Below are 16,861 nucleotides of genomic sequence, written 5' to 3' on the forward strand. Positions count from 1 at the left end.
AGGGTACTGACGAGTACATGGTGCACAATAGAGTTAGAAATGGTAGTGGAGAAGGGTTACAGAATCGCACACATTTACGAGATGTTGCATTTTGAGGAGACGACGACCAATCTATTTGCGCAATACATTGATTTACATCTTAGACACAAAAAGGAAGCCACGGGTTATTCTGAGTGGTGCACAGACGATACCAAGAAAAAAGACTATGTAGCCGCCTATCTTGAAAAAGAAGGTATAAATTTAGACCCCCGATCATATAGAGCCAAATTCAACTAAAAGAAAAATCGCTAAACTATTCTTAAACTCTTTATGGGGAAAGTTTGCGCAGCGCTCTAATTTACCGAGCACAAGCGTCGTGAACAACGCTGATGAACTCTTTGAGTAAGCCTTTCTCCCGTACTATGAGGTTTCAGAGTTGAACTTTATCAGCGACGATACAGCGGCTGTCAATTGGAAATACATAGAACACCGCACCGCCAACAAAAACACCAACATTTTCATTGCATGCTTCATGACAGCTTATGCGTGCTTAGAATTGTACACCCTTCTAGACAAATTGCAGGAGCGGTGTCTTTACCACGTCACGGACTCTGTCATTTTTGTAAGTCATGACGGCGAGTGGCAGCCTCCCTTGGGAGACTACCTGGGTGTACTCACCAGCGAAATACCCCCGGGGAGTCACATCACAGAATTTGTATCTGCCGGGCCGAAAACTTACGGCTACAAATTAAATATGGGTGACACGGTCTTGAAAGTGAAAGGCATAACGCTTAATATCGCTAATGCTGGTGTTATCAATTTCGAGAGTCTAAAAGATTGTGTTAGCTTTCAAGTCCTCTACAGATCCTGAAAATGAAGATGCTCATTGTAGAACAGAATCATATTGTCCGATCAAAACTTACTGGGACATTGTAACTCGCCCCCTACGCAAAATTCAATACTTTGTCTATACCAAGAGGCAGTTTTTGATGACTTTACTTTTTTACCCTACGTTTGTTAGCGCTGAATTCTTTTTTCTTCAAACAACCGATGTACCTTTATCTCCGCTACAGGTGCAGAATATGATACAGACTACAGCACCATCAAACGACCAACGCGTAGCTATAGACAGATTCATGAAGTGTAAAGAGAAACGTGCTCTGGGAATTTACACCGATGTGCCACAGTTCTTAAACATTCAACATCATGGACCCACAGTTACAACACCCCTTCTCGTGCATTCTAGCGGGCCCTTCTAACTCTAGAAAATCCTATTTTGTCAAACAGATTTTAGCTCAAGCGGCAACATATTTGTGTCACAAGCACGATATTGTTTGGTTTTATTATTGCTGGCCAAAAATGTATGGTGAACTGAGTCATTCCTTCCCCAGTATTCGTTCTATCGAAGGTTTGCCACAGACGTTTGTAGATGAACTATTCCCGCCTGACAAGATCAACTTAGCGGTGGTGGACGATCTCATGGAGGCCACTAGCTGTAATTCAGAAGTGGAAAAAGCATTTACTAAGTACGTTCATCATAGAAGCTTGAGCCTATTCTATTTGGTTTGAAATGGTTTTTGTCAGGGGAAAAAGAGTAGAACCATCACCTTGAATACCTAGTTCATGGTTCTATTTAAGAACATCCGTGATAAGATACATGTTGTCTCACTAGTAAGACAGATGTATCCGAGTAGTGCTTCTTCTTAGAAGCTTTCGAAGATGCTACGCGAGAGCCTTACGGATTCTTGTTCGTAGATTTGAGAGGTGATACGGCCAAGGAATATCGTTTAAGAATGGGTTTGTTTCCACCAGCTTTACCTGTAGTGTACGTTCTAAAAGAAAAACTCGTTCTAAAAAGTTAATTTTTACGCTGCGGTGATTATTCATGCCTGTAACCTTCGTTCTGTCAACATGTCTGAGTGAGTGAGGCATAACTGGGGTCTCTTGAAAAAGCTGGTGAAAGAAAATTCTGAAGACTGCCGGCAGAGATTTAATCGCTGCCATCGTGGAAATGGTTCTCAATATTCTGAAAGGCCGGCTTCCTCTCACAGAGCGCCAAAGAAAAATATTACAGAAATGGCGTAGAGTTATAGGAAATCTGAGTGACAAAAAGTGTCCATTCAGAGAAAACAATATCTACTGAATCAGTCTGAAGGTTTCATAGGACCGCTTCTAGCTATTGCTATACCGCTAATAACGAGTTTAATAACCAGTAGATGATAGAACGTGCTGAGAAAATGTACTTGGTTCCAGCGCATTAGATTAACAGACTAAAAAACGTCGGCACGTCGACGCCTACTGTACAAACCACCCTCCAAAAGTTAGACCATGAAATCGGCGACATTCTATGACGTACTGATTTGCCTGACGATATAAAGATTAAAAGGTACACTGAAATACTACAGAGAAGTTTGCTGCATGCTAAGCGCGATGTTTCTGAACTTACACGTTTAAATCTTGTGATCCCTCCTGACGGTGAACAATCATCATCACCAGAGGATGAAATAGAGATACGGACCTCTGCCCCCGAGATTGTAGAACATAACCCGTTTCCGAAAAAAATGCTGATATACAACTCGGCAGCTTTTGCAACACAAAGATATTGCTACGTGGACTGAGAAAGGTGAATGTGTCTACAAAGGTTCCATCGTTCCCGGCACCCATTTCTTTGACCTTGTACAGAGCATTCTGCAAACTCACGGACTAACCAAAAAGGTTAAACATACCTTCGTCCGTGATCGGTCACCTTGTGGCCAGAGCAGCTCTGAACGAATTAAAAATGATGTTGAGCACACCGTCAAACCCCTTCAAAAAAGAAAAAAAATGTCACAAGTACTCGCTACCTCAACTCCAGACACTAGAGGGCGTTTGCTGCCGAAACAGAGAATCTCGTCGCTGTCACCAGGCGCATGGTTCATTTTGTAAATAATACCTTTGAAATGAATGTATTGTAACCTATAGACTTGTTTGTATAACATTTGTATTTTTAGATCTATTTACACCTTATTCATTTCTTGATTTGTGTATACCTCTACGTGAAGCTACAATAAATGTATTTTATTTTTTTAAACAATGCCATGAGGTATGCTTTGCTTTTTTTATTACATCATTATGAACACTATAGACTGCTGTCATTAACCCTTGGGATCCTGGGACTGCCTTCTCTCACAAAACATGTCTTGACATGTTTTCTTACACACACTGGAGGGGTTTAGGCCGGAAGTGGGGCGGACTTAGAATCAGAAAGTCCACCTATCAAGGACTGACACATGAGCCCACAAGATGGATGGAGAATGGGCGGTCATGGGGGACGTAACAGAGGCAGAACAGGGCTGCTTCCGGGGCTGGGACGTTTTGATCGCCTCTTATTGCATTATATTGCAATATTGTGTTGGCCAAAAAAAGTAATTCTAACTCTTTGATATTTTTTCTCGTTGGTCATTTACCAATTGTTTTTATATTTTGATAGATCTGATACCTCCGAATGCAGGGATGCCAAATATGTGTACTTTCTATTCTATATTTTACATAGTTTTATTTTCAATGGGGCAAAAGGGGAGTAATTTGAACTTTTTTTTTGGGGGGGGGGGGGTCCATAATTTTTTGTTTTTCACAATTTTTACTGACTTCCATAGTCCTCTCAGGAAACTTGAAGCTGAGATTGTCTGAATACCTGTGCTATATATAGCAGGGCTTCAGAACTGCTGTAACTCCAGCATTCCTGCATGATTCCTCTTCCTGCTCCCAGCAGAGATGCCAATGTGCTCACCACCATGGCCACTTGGCAGAATCCCTTGCCTTTGCTCTCAGCTTCCAGAGCCCGTGCAAGTCGCACAGGTCTCCTGGTAATGTGCTTAGGGCACCTTTGATATGTCAAAAGTCTATAGCTGGGAGGCATTAGGTATTTATGGCACCCTTGTAGGGAGGTGCCTGAGCAACTTCATTACCTAGTGTGTCCTTAACCCATTATTATTTTATTAGGTTCCTGCGACCCTGTACCAGAATCTGTTCTGTGTTCCTGTACCCATCCTTTGACCCAGTACCTAAGTCCATCCCATGCTCCTGAACTTGTCTTTCTAACCAGACCAGAACCTGAACCCATATCGAACCTGTCCTGTCAGAACCTGCACCTGTACAAGAAACCGGTACATCTGAACACAACCAGTATCCAAAGTACCGGTAATCCCGACCCTGTCCTACCTAACTCTCCATGTACATACCTGCGTCCCTGACCCTTGATATCAGCTGCTGTGGTATCGGTGACTACCCTGGAGTGTTACCAGGCTGCTACCTGCAGCTCAAGCCTAGCCTCATCATCAGAGGCTCTAGGATGGACCAGGTAGCTGCTTAGTTACGCCTATCCAGGGAAAGTCCGGCCCGTGGTGCAGTGGATCCATACCCACCGTTCTATGTATAGCAATAATTTCGATTCTCTATGAACACCAGCGAAGAGCTGGTATGGGAGTATTCTGCAGACCCCCAGCTCTCATTTATTTATTATTTATTTTGCTTTGTTATATAGTGCCATCTTACTCCACAGCGCTTTAAAGACATCATCATCAATGTCCCCATTGGGGCTCACAATCTAATTATGACAATCCATCGCTGCCCTGCAATCACATGACAGGGCTACCGAAGAGCATGATTTGTGACGCGCATCTGGCCGTGTTAAATCCTTCTGTCAGTGATTGGCAGCAGGATTTAACAGGTTAACAGCCATGGGCAAAGCATCGCTCCACCTGCAGCTATTAAGGGAACTTGATGGCTGATTAAATGAAGCGATTTAATTTGTGGGGAAAGATGCAGGCTAATATACGTTAAAGGTCGTGAAGGGGTTAACTGGTGCAGAAAATCTGCAACATCAAAAGCTTGTGAGATCGTAGCTTTATAGTCTGTGTGGCTCCTCGCTTTTTTTTTTTTTTTTTTTTTTACCTCTGGAGATCCATTTTGAGGGAACGGGCAGTGAAACTGCAACTGTTTGCCTATAGTGGTTGCATGCCTACACAGCTTGAACGGCGCCTTCCCTGTATAGCTGTTGGGCATCGCATGAGAGAATCGATGCACAGGTGCAGAAAAGACAATTTCTTTATTGCCTGTGTGCGTGCTAAGCACACTGCACTTGGATGACATCTGAGTGCAGTCTGATGTTTCACACGCGCCCATAGACTTGTATGGGTGCGTGTGAGGCGAATCTCGCAGCCACTTGATGCATGCTGTGATTGTTTTCTGAAACAGCGTGAGAAAAACTTGCAGATCTGAGCTTCCCCACAGAATAACACTGGTGCAATTAGTATCTGATAAAACATTGCAAAGCACTCGGCCGTGTAATATGCTTGAGCCCAATTTATTTTACTAGCGGGGAAACAATGATTGAAAAGGGTTGTCTGTGTAGTGGACATCCCCTTTAAGTTATAACTCATGCTCTGCACCAAATATGCTGTGTGTGAACCTTGGCTATGATAGTGATCATCTTTTAGATTATTGGTGTTCGCAATGGTCATGAAAAATGTATTTATCATTTGCAAATTCGTAAAAAAAAATATATTTTATAGATTAATCAGTTTGATTTTAAACACTTATTTTTAGGGGATGAATACATAACCTTACATAATCTACACTAATGGTAAAGTTCTTCCCTTCCTGATATTCCCTGGATGTTACGAATGAGCAAAGCACAGTGTAATTATTCACAAAGATTATATAGCTGTAGGGATTATTTTAAGAACATTATACTCAGGGATACATTACTGGGATTCATTGTTCTGCTCAGGTACGATGATAATGGAGCTCATCTGAGAGATCAGAGACCAAAGTCAAGGATCCATCAGTAATCATTTGAGGCATGGACTGATAAAAGGTGTTTTTAAAACATTAGCATCAAGCCCCCTTGTAGCAATCCTAAAGTCGTGTCCCCACCAAGTCATAAATGCTACGGGTTTTCCATCTAAATTTTCCAGGCAAAACATCTGTATTGTAAATTCAACAACGCTGCCAATTTATGATGCAGATTTCACGTATTCATCCAGTGCTCCTAAATTCTAAAGTCTATCTGAACTAATGTTTCACATTTATTGATTAATTTCTGTATTTCAGAACTCCAGGCTTGGAACTCCAGGCTTCACGCTAAAAAAAACCATTGAATGAAAAAAAGTCACCATGTGCTATAGGTGTGCTTTCCCATTGAAATCAGTCGAAAGCATATTCACAGAATCTGCTCCAAATTCCCCATGCAAAACCTCAAATTTAGCCAGCCAGAATCTTTAATTTTCAGTGTTTATGCAACATTTTTGGGGATTGGTTGGAGAAGCACAGCTGGAGGACAATTTTTTTACGTTTTAAGTTCTTGAACGTGAGAAAAATGGGCTGATTATTATGATCAGACTTTCATTAGAGTTGAGTCCGAATGTCCTCATACGTGGAGAAAAAAAAAGTTTCTTCACCTTGTCTCTTCTGACAGTTTGTGAAAAATATTTTTCACGGTGCCAATTTTGATCCAACTCAAATCAAAATCGGACATGTCTAGGGAAAACCATGGATCACACTCGTTTGTGAAAATGGGAGTCTGAATGAGACCTGATGCTATGAAGCAGGGGTCCCCAACCTGTAGCTCGGGAGCCACATGTTGCTCGCGGTCCCATGAATTGTGGCTTGCGACTATCTGCCAGCTTGATGCATTAGCTCCAGGTCTAGCAAACAGGCATGAAGAGCACATCTGAAAATGGTGAATTTTTGAGTAGCCCTGCACAGAAGAGCAGATCTGGTTTCTCATACTGGTTTTAGGGGTTTAGAGATGTTCTAAGTATGGGGGATGATATTAACTGTTAGAGCCGGTTCTTGAACCTGAAAGCGTAGTGTGTTGGGAGTCCTTAATGGGAGAAAGCTTGAATTGGAGCATTTTGGTAACCCTTGGATCTCCGTGCACTGCTTTGGAGTGATTTCTGTGTAAAAGCTTCGGTTATCATTATACTCGTAATGGGGGCTTTGGTTGACACTACGTTGAGGGAGACAGAAGCAGGATGTTGCTCCTGACCCCCCTCTCCGAGCTGAATGTGGCTCGCGACCCTCTCTCAGTGCTGAATGTGGCTCTCTAGGTCAAAAAGGTTGGGGACCGCTGCTATAAAGCCACGTAGTGCTAAGTACACTAGTAAACTGGACAGGTACTTTTACATGTTACTTGCAAATGTGATGGACCCCAAGTCCCAAATCTATTTTTTGCATCGTCATGTCAGTCCCAACACCATTGTATGCTATAATAAACTATAATATGCAATCACAATAGATGTTTTGTGAGGAAATTGTTACAACTTGAAAACCCATCACTGTCGTGAAATGTCTGATATACACTATATGGACAAAGCCATTAGGCCATACGTCTTAATCATTGAATTCAGGCATTTTATTTAGTCCCATTTTCCTCAGCCCCACACTATGCAGTCTGCCTTTACCGACATTTGTGAATGTATGGGTTGTTCTAAAAAGCTCACTGAATTCAATTTAGTCATTTAATAGTATGACATCATTGTAACAAGAAAGTTCATGAAATGTCATCCTCCTAAATATTCCGCAATCATCTGTGAGATTTGTTATTGAAAAGTGGAAGTGTTTAGGAGCCACAGAAACACAAGGCAGGCAGCGTAAGTTACAGAGCTTTATCACCGACTGCTGAAGCGTATGGTGCATAACGTCATCAACACTCTGCTGACTCCATAACTGCAGAGTCCAAAACTCCTCTGTCATTAACATAAGTACAAAAACTGTGCACCAGGAGCTTCATGGCGTGGGTTTTCATATACTAGCAGGTGCAAGCACAATGTGAAGTGTTGGATGAAGTGGTGGGAAGCTCTCAGCCACGGGAGCAGTGGAAACAGATTTAGTGGAGGGGCGAGTCAAGCTTTTCTATTTATCACTGTGAAGGATGAGTCTGGATTTGGGGAAGCCTAGAGAACATTACCTACCTGACTGAATTCTGCCAATTGTCTGGTGAAGAAAGAATCCTGTGCGGTTGTTTTTAAAAAGTTGTCCCTTTAGTCCCAGTGAAGGGAATGGAAATGCTTCAACATACCAAGACATATTTACAATTGTAGCTTCCAATTTTAGGCAATTGTTTGGGAGGTCCTTTTCTGTTCCAGCATGACCTTGTCCCAGTGCACAATGCAAGGTCCATAATGGCATTATTGGCAAGTTTGGTGTGCGAGAACTTGAGTGATCACACAGAACCATGACCTCAACCCAGTGTAACACCTTCAGCATGAACTAGAACTGATTTGGTGAGCCAGGCCCTCTCCTGTCTAGTGGGAATTTTAGCTCATTCAGCCAAACACAATATTGATGCCTAGTGACTTCGAATTGGATGTCATAAATGAAGGTGTCATAATGGAGGCATCCTAATACTTTTATCCATATAGTGTACTATACTATGTGCTTCAGTTCTTCGCCATTTTCAAGATCTCTGCATGAATATTCTGCTCTGGTCTTGAGACATCTCACTGGTTTTATCCATCATGAAATGTTTCTTGTGTGTCAGCTTGGTATTGAGATATATTTTTATAGGCCATCAGTTGAACCAGCTTATATTATTTCTCTAGTCACCTTCCACGATGGCATACGGAGGTTGCCTCTTTGCCCTAATGGGGAACAGGAATTACGGAGAGGTTAAAAAGCCCTCCCACCTCCCCCTCACCAGTGTCTTTCCTGTTCCCCATGGGACAGAGAGAGGTTTCTATCGTGTGCTGTGGTGGCCGGTAACTACTGCACCTACTGAGGCTCTGCCTATTAAAAAAACCGGGCAGCATGGGGTTGTATCTTACCTCCCCCTGGTGCTGCTCCCGTCGCGCCGCGCTGCCGTTCCCTGGCCTTCCCGTGCTCCCGTGAGGGCAAAGCAGGCCAGCGATCCCGACCGGAGTCCTCCCTGAGCTCTCCGGTCTCCTCCTCTGCACGCTGCTGGTGACCCGGAAGTGATCGTGCGCGTCACTTCCGGTCTTCTCTGCGCTCTCTGGAGGCACCTCCGCCGGCGGCACTTCGTGCAGGACGCTGTTCCTCCACCCGGGACCATGGAGGGGAGGAAGATTTTGTTAACCGCTGGGGGCAGGGACATGCTGCATAGCATAAAACCTGCCGGAAAACGTCGCAGGTAAGACTGTCCTGTCATGGAGAGCAGTACCTGCTCTGCGCCTGCAGAGCCCAGCGCTGCCCCTGCCACAGTAAGTGCTGCAGGGACAGGGGTCCTTAGCTAGTGATTTAGGGGGATATTATTAGTTATGACTCTCTCTCCCCTCTCGTTGCAGGGAGAAAAGTCCACCCCTAAAACTACTACTAAAAAGAAGTGTGCCATCTGTAACATTAAGCTGCCCCCATTATGGGAGAAAAAACTCTGCAGAACCTGTACTGACAAGGTTGTCAGGGCAGATCAATCTTCTCTATTAGGAGAAATCCACTCCCTAGTCAAACAGGAGGTGCAATCTTCCCTAGCGGCCTTTACCCCTCCACCCCCACCGCCACTCTCTCCAGCTAAGAAAAGGAAAATCCAGGATGAGGAATCTGAATCAGACCTCTCCTATGCCTCATCCTCAGGTCGACGAGAGGAACCTACGTTCCCTATAACCTCTGAAGCTAGGAAATATCTTTTTTCTTCAGAATGGGTTGAGGATTTAGTATCTGCCGTGCGCAGTACTATGGGGCTGGAGGAAGAGTCAGAACCACAGTCCATACAGGACCAGATGTTTGGTGGTATAACTAAGGGTAAACGGGTGGGTTTCCCAATTCATTCCAATATATCTGATATGATTGATCAGGAGTGGGAACTACCTGAAAAACGTCTCCGTACCCCATCCGAGATGAAGCATAGATTCCCCTTAGAAGGGGATTCGGCCAAATGGGATGTCCCCAAGGTCGATTCACAAGTGGCAAGAGTGGCTAAGAGAACGGCTCTTCCATTCAAAGACTCATCACAATTAAAAGATCCAATGGACAGAAAAATAGAAAGTCTGTTGAAAAAATCGTGGAAGACTTCCACGGTAGCCCTGAAAGCCAATATTGCGTCAACATGTGTGGCTAGAGCACTTTTCCGCTGGCTGAGAGAACTGGAATCCAACATATCCCAGGGCACTTCTAGAGCTGAATTGTTAGACTCTCTACTAGTGTTGAGCATTCCGATACCGCAAGTATCGGGTATCGGCCGATACTTGCGGTATCGGAATTCCGATACCGAGATCCGATATTTTTGTGATATCGGGTATCGGTATCGAATTAATAGGGATGTGTAAAATAAAGAATTAAAATAAAAAATATTGATATGCTCACCTCTCCGGCGGCCCCTGGACTTCACGCTGCTAACCGGGAGGCTTCTTTGTTTAAAAAGCGCGCCTTTCGGACCTGTGAATGACGTCCCGGCTTCTGATTGGTCGCGTGCCGCCCATGTGACCGGCACGCGACCAATCAGAGGCCGCGACGTCATTCGCAGGTCCTCAATTCCTAGCATTAGCAGTTTTGTGAATGAGAATGACGTCGCGGCTTCTGATTGGCCGCGTGCCGGTCACATGGGCGGCACGCGGCCAATCAGAAGCCGCGACGTCATTCTCATTCACAAAACTGCTAATGCTAGGAATTGAGGACCTGCGAATGATGTCGCGGCCTCTGATTGGTCGCGTGCCGGTCACATGGGCGGCACGCGACCAATCAGAAGCCGGGACGTCATTCACAGGTCCGAAAGGCGCGCTTTTTAAACAAAGAAGCCTCCCGGTTAGCAGCGTGAAGTCCAGGGGCCGCCGGAGAGGTGAGCATATCAATATTTTTTATTTTAATTCTTTATTTTACACATCCCTATGGTTCCCAGGGTCTGAAGGAGAGTTTCCTCTCCTTCAGACCCTGGGAACCATGAGAATACCTTCCGATACTTGATGTCCCATTGACTTGTATTGGTATCGGATATCGGTATCGGCGATATCCGATATTTTTCGGGTATCGGCCGATACTATCCGATACCGATACTTTCAAGTATCGGACGGTATCGCTCAACACTACTCTCTACCCCAGGGGTGTCAAACTGCATTCCTCGAGGGCTGCAAACAGGTCATGTTTTCAGGATTTCCTTGTACTGCACAGGTGATAATTTAATCACCTACACACATAATGATTGCAGCACCTTGTGCAATGCTAAGGAAATCTTGAAAACACGCATGGTTTGCGGCCCTCGAGGAATGCAGTTTGACACCCCTGCTCTACCCAGTCTTCTTAGAGCCACGTGTTTCTTAGCGGATGCCTCTATGGAAACTATCAGAATTGCTGCTAGATCATTAGTGCAGACTAATTCAGCTAGAAGGGCGCTTTGGCTAAAAATGTGGTCTGGTGATATCACCTCCAAGGCCAAATTGTGCACATGTTTAAGGGTATGTGCACATGTCAGGATTTCTTGCAGAAATTTCCTGAAGAAAACCGGAAATTTTCTGCAAGAAATCCGCATTTTTTTTTTTTGCGTTTTTTCCCCGGTTTTCTTAGCATTTTGCAAGCGTAATTAGCTTGCAGAATGCTAAAGTTTTCCAAGCGATCTGTAGCATCGCTTGGAAAACTGACTGACAGGTTGGTCACACTTGTCAAACATAGGGTTTGACAAGTGTGACCAACTTTTTACTATAGATGCTGCCTATGCAGCATCAATAGTAAAGGATAGAATGTTTAAAAATAATAAAATAAAATAAAATAAATGGTTATACTCACCCGCAGACAGCCGATCTCCTCAGCGGCGTCCATTCCTATGGATGGTGTGTGTGTGCAGGACCTTCCATGACGTCGCGGTCACGCGACCAATCACAAGACGGCAACGTCATCGCAGGTCCTTCACACAGAGCATCTATAGGAATGGAAGCGGCAGCGTGCACCGCTGAGAGGCAGGAAGACATCGAAGGTGAGTATAATACTGCTTTTTATTTTAATTCATTTTTTTAACCAATTATATGGTGCCCAGTCCGTGGAGGAGAGTCTCCTCTCCTCCACCCTGGGTACCAACCGCACATAATCTGCTTACTTCCCGCATGGTGTGCACAGCCCCATGCGGAAAGTAAGCAGATCAATGCATTCCTAGGTGTGCGGAGTCACCGCAATTCCGCAAATTTAATGAACTTAAATTCCCGGACCCGTGGAAGCGCACAAGCGCAAAACGGCCGTTGTCCTTTCCTCACTCCCCGCACCGCAACTCTCACCAGCCACCTCTCCTTACCATGTCTGTTTCGTTATTATGATGAATAAAGGACATTGATCTGCAGCAAAACTTGGGTGAGTGCCACATCTATTTCTTCTATTTTTGGTATCTGCTTACGACTTTTTTTGTAGAGCACTGCCCGCACATTGCTAGTTTTACACGTGCTATATGAGTCCTAATAAGGATCCAACGTCTACTATTGAACCGTTTGTTGTGAGATCGCCTAGTGCCGTTCACACTCTCCATTTTGTCTACGCTTTATGAACCTTCACTATATATAATAAAAATAAGATTCTCATCATTTTGTCTTCCTGAAATACCAGATCCCTTCAATCCGAATTTATCAATTCTAGACTTTCTGCAAAAAGGCTTAGAAATAGGCCTCAGGCCTAGCACCCTAAAAGTCCAAGTTTCCGCCCTCAGTTCAATATTTGATCAGGATCTGGCAAATCATCGCTGGATTAAGAGGTTCATGATATCAGCTTCTAGGATGAACCCTAAAAAACGAATAACAGTACCGTTATGGGACCTTAATCTGGTGTTATAAGGGCTTACAGGTCCACCCTTTGAACCATTATCCTCCTGCTCTCAGAAAAATCTTATCTATAAAACAATTTTTCTAGTGGCCATTACCTCAGCAAGGAGGGTGGGAGAGCTACAGGACCTTTCAATGAGAGAACCATATTTGTTCGTTAGAGATGACTCTATAATACTGCGCCTCGACCCTTCCTTTCTTCCAATAGTCGTATCAGATTTCCACCGCTCCCAGGAAATTGTTCTGCTTTCTTTTTGCCAAAATCCAACAAATCCAAAAGAAGAGAGATTTCATACGCTGGACGTCAGATGCATTGTATTATTTTACCTAGAGCAAACCAGCTCTTACAGACTTGATCAAAATCTATTTGTCCATCCATCAGGACAAAATAAAGGGAAAAAAGTAGCAAAAAGTACTATTGCTAACTGGATCAAGAAAGCGATAGCAGAAGCTTATCTTGCTCAAAATAAAACTCCTCCAGTGGGAATCAAGGCTCATTCGACTAGATCAACCTCAGTCTCCAGGGCAGAAAGAGCAGGTGCATCAGCAGAACAAATCTGCAGGGCAGCTACATGGTCTTCGTTGCATACTTTTTCCAGACATTACAGATCGAACATAATGCCCAACAAGGATTTAGCCTTCGGCCAGAAAGTACTCCAGGACGTTGTTCCTCCCTAGCGCCAAATTAGTTGGTATTCCTCCGTATGCCGTCGTGGAAGGTGACTAGAGAAAATAGAATTATTCTTACCGTTAATTCGGTTTCTAGGAACCTTCCATGACGGCGCTAGTTCCCTCCCTATACTCCTGGATTTAAATCTGGGATTCAAGGTAAACCGGTGCTATGGTTTTCAGTTATAAGTCACTGGTGAGGGGGAGGTGGGAGGGCCTTTTAACCTCTTCGTATTTCCTGTTCCCCATTAGGGCAAAGAGGCAACCTCCGTATGCCGTCGTGGAAGGTTCCTAGAAACCGAATTAACGGTAAGAATAATTCTATTTTTTCACGAAGTAGCAGAATTACTTTCTAATTACTGATAGATTTCAGCTGGTGTCATCACTCTCCATGGCTTTTTGCACCTCTCCTTCATGTGTTCAATAATTTTTCCTGCCATGTCCCATTGTTGCGCATAACTTAATTTATATGGTTTGATATCTTTGTGTGGATTGGATGGGTATCGACACTTGGTCAGAATTTCATTTCAATAGCACCTATAGAAATATATTTACTTAGAAAATTGGTGACATCCACTGTAGTAGACACCAACACATTTGCAGAATTGGTCGGGCAGGTATAGCCCTTTCTCATCCTGGTTCCTCCCATTGGTGAAGCTGCTTCAAGCAGATGTGAAAATACCAAGTCAGACAATTTTTGCTTAAAGGGACACTGTCACCTGAATTTGGAGGGAACAATCTTCAGCCATGGAGGCGGGGTTTTTGGGTGTTTGATTCACCCTTTCCTTTTCATTTTCTAATTATTGCTCCCACTGTTGATTTCTTCACTCCAAGCTGGTTGGCTATTGCAGATTCAGTCTTCCCAGCCTGGAGCAGGGCTACAATTTTGTTTCTGGTGTCCTTTGACAGCTCTTTGGTCGTCACCATAGTGGAGTTTGGAGTCAGACTCCAAACTCCAAGTCAGGATAAGTTGGAAACTTGGGCTGAAAGGTGGCAGATGAGGTTTAACAATGATAAATGTAAGGTTATACACATGGGAAGAAGGAATCAATATCACCATTACACACTGAATGGGAAACCACTGGGTAAATCTGACAGGGAGAAGGACTTGGGGATCCTAGTTAATGATAAACTTACCTGGAGCAGCCAGTGCCAGGCAGCAGCTGCCAAGGCAAACAGGATCATGGGGTGCATTAAAAGAGGTCTGGATACACATGATGAGAGCATTATACTGCCTCTGTACAAATCCCTAGTTAGACCGCACATGGAGTACTGTGTCCAGTTTTGGGCACCGGTGCTCATGAAGGATATAATGGAACTAGAGAGAGTACAAAGGAGGGCAGCAAAATTAATAAAGGGGATGGGAGAACTACAATACCCAGATAGATTAGCGAAATTAGGATTATTTAGTCTAGAAAAAAGACGACTGAGGGGCGATCTAATAACCATGTATAAGTATATAAGGGGACAATACAAATATCTCGCTGAGGATCTGTTTATACCAAGGAAGGTGACGGGCACAAGGGGGCATTCTTTGCGTCTGGAGGAGAGAAGCTTTTTCCACCAACATAGAAGAGGATTCTTTACTGTTAGGGCAGTGAGAATCTGGAATTGCTTGCCTGAGGAGGTGGTGATGGCGAACTCAGTCGAGGGGTTCAAGAGAGGCCTGGATGTCTTCCTGGAGCAGAACAATATTGTATCATACAATTATTAGGTTCTGTAGAAGGACGTAGATCTGGGGATTTATTATGATGGAATATAGGCTGAACTGGATGGACAAATGTCTTTTTTCGGCCTTACTAACTATGTTACTATGTTACTATTTGAGGGTGTGCACAGGTGTCTTTTTATACTGATAACAAGTTTAAACAGGTGCCATTACTACAAGTAATGAGTGGAGGAAAGAGGAGACTCTTAAAGAAGAAGTTACAGGTCTGTGAGAGCCAGAAATCTTGATTTTGTTTCTGACCAAATACTTATTTTCCACCATAATATGCAAATAAAATGTTAAAAAAACAGACAATGTGATTTTCTGGATTTTTTTTTCTCAGTTTGTCTCCCATAGTTGAGGTCTACCTATGATGTAAATTACAGACGCCTCTCATCTTTCTAAGTGGTGGAACTTGCACTATTGCTGACTGACTAAATACTTTTTTGCCCGACTATATACAGTTCTGGCAAAAATTAAGAGACCACTGCAAAATTTTCAGTTTGTCTGATTTTTCTCTTTATAGGTATATTTTTGAATAAAATGTAAATTGTTCTTTTATTCTATAAACTACTGACAGCATGTCTCCGAACTTCCAAGCAATAAATTTTGTATTTATTTTCTGAAAATGAGAAATGGCATTCCAAAGACATACTGATAGGGAATTTAGTTTGTGAGCCCCATCGGGGGCAGTGATGATAATGTGTGCAAACTGTAAAGCGCTGCGGAATATGTTAGCGCTATATAAAAATAAAGATTATTATTATAAGTGGTCAAAATAACAAAAAAAAATGCATTGCTTGCAGACCTCAAATATTGAAAAAAAAAAAACAAGTTCATAATTATTTAGAAACAACAATACTAATGTTTCAATTCAAGAAGAATTCAGAAATCAATAGTTTGTGGAATAACCATAATTTTTAATGACAGCTTTCATGCGTCTTGGCATGATTTGCACCAGTCTTTCACACTGCTTTTGGGTAACCTTATGCCACTCCTGGTACAAAAATGTAAGCAGTTCTTATTTGTCTGATGGCTTGTGACTATCCATCATCCTCTTTATTACATTCCAGAGGTTTTCAATGGGGTTCAGGTCTGTAGATTGGGCTGGCCATGACAGGAATTTGATGTGATGGTCCTTCATCCACACATTGATTGACCTAGCTGTGCGGCATGGCGCATTGTCCTGCTGGGAAAACCAGTTCTCAGAGTTGGGGAACATTGCCTGAGCAGAAGGAATCATCTGTTTTTTCAGGATAACCTTGTATGTGGCCTGATTTATACTTCCTTCGCAAAGATGAACCTGCCCAATTGCAGCCTTGCTGAAGCATCCCCAGATTATCACCGATCCTCAACCAAATTTCACAGTGGGTGCAAGACAATGTGGCTTGTACGACTCTCGAGGTCTCCGTCTAACCATAAGATGACCAGGTGTTGGGCAAAGCTAAAAATAGACTCATCGGAAAAGATTACCGTACTCCAGTCCTCTATGGACCAATCCTTATGGTCTTTGGCATACTTCAGCCTGGCTCTCCTTTGCTTCTCATTGATGAAAGGCTTTTTTCTAGCTTTACATGACTCGAGTCCTGCCTCTAGGAGCCTGTTACGAACTGTTCTTGCAGTGCACTTCACCCAAGCTGCCATTTGCCATTCCTTTTGTAGGTCACTTGATGTCATCCTGCGGTTGCTGAGTGACTTTCGAATAAGATGACGGTCATCCCGGTCAATGGAGAATTGTTTTTGCCCTCTGCCAGTCTGTAGCTTTGTTGTCCCCAAT

This window comes from Ranitomeya imitator, chromosome 4 (assembly GCF_032444005.1).
Source record: "Ranitomeya imitator isolate aRanImi1 chromosome 4, aRanImi1.pri, whole genome shotgun sequence".
In the NCBI taxonomy this organism is placed as follows: domain Eukaryota; kingdom Metazoa; phylum Chordata; class Amphibia; order Anura; family Dendrobatidae; genus Ranitomeya; species Ranitomeya imitator.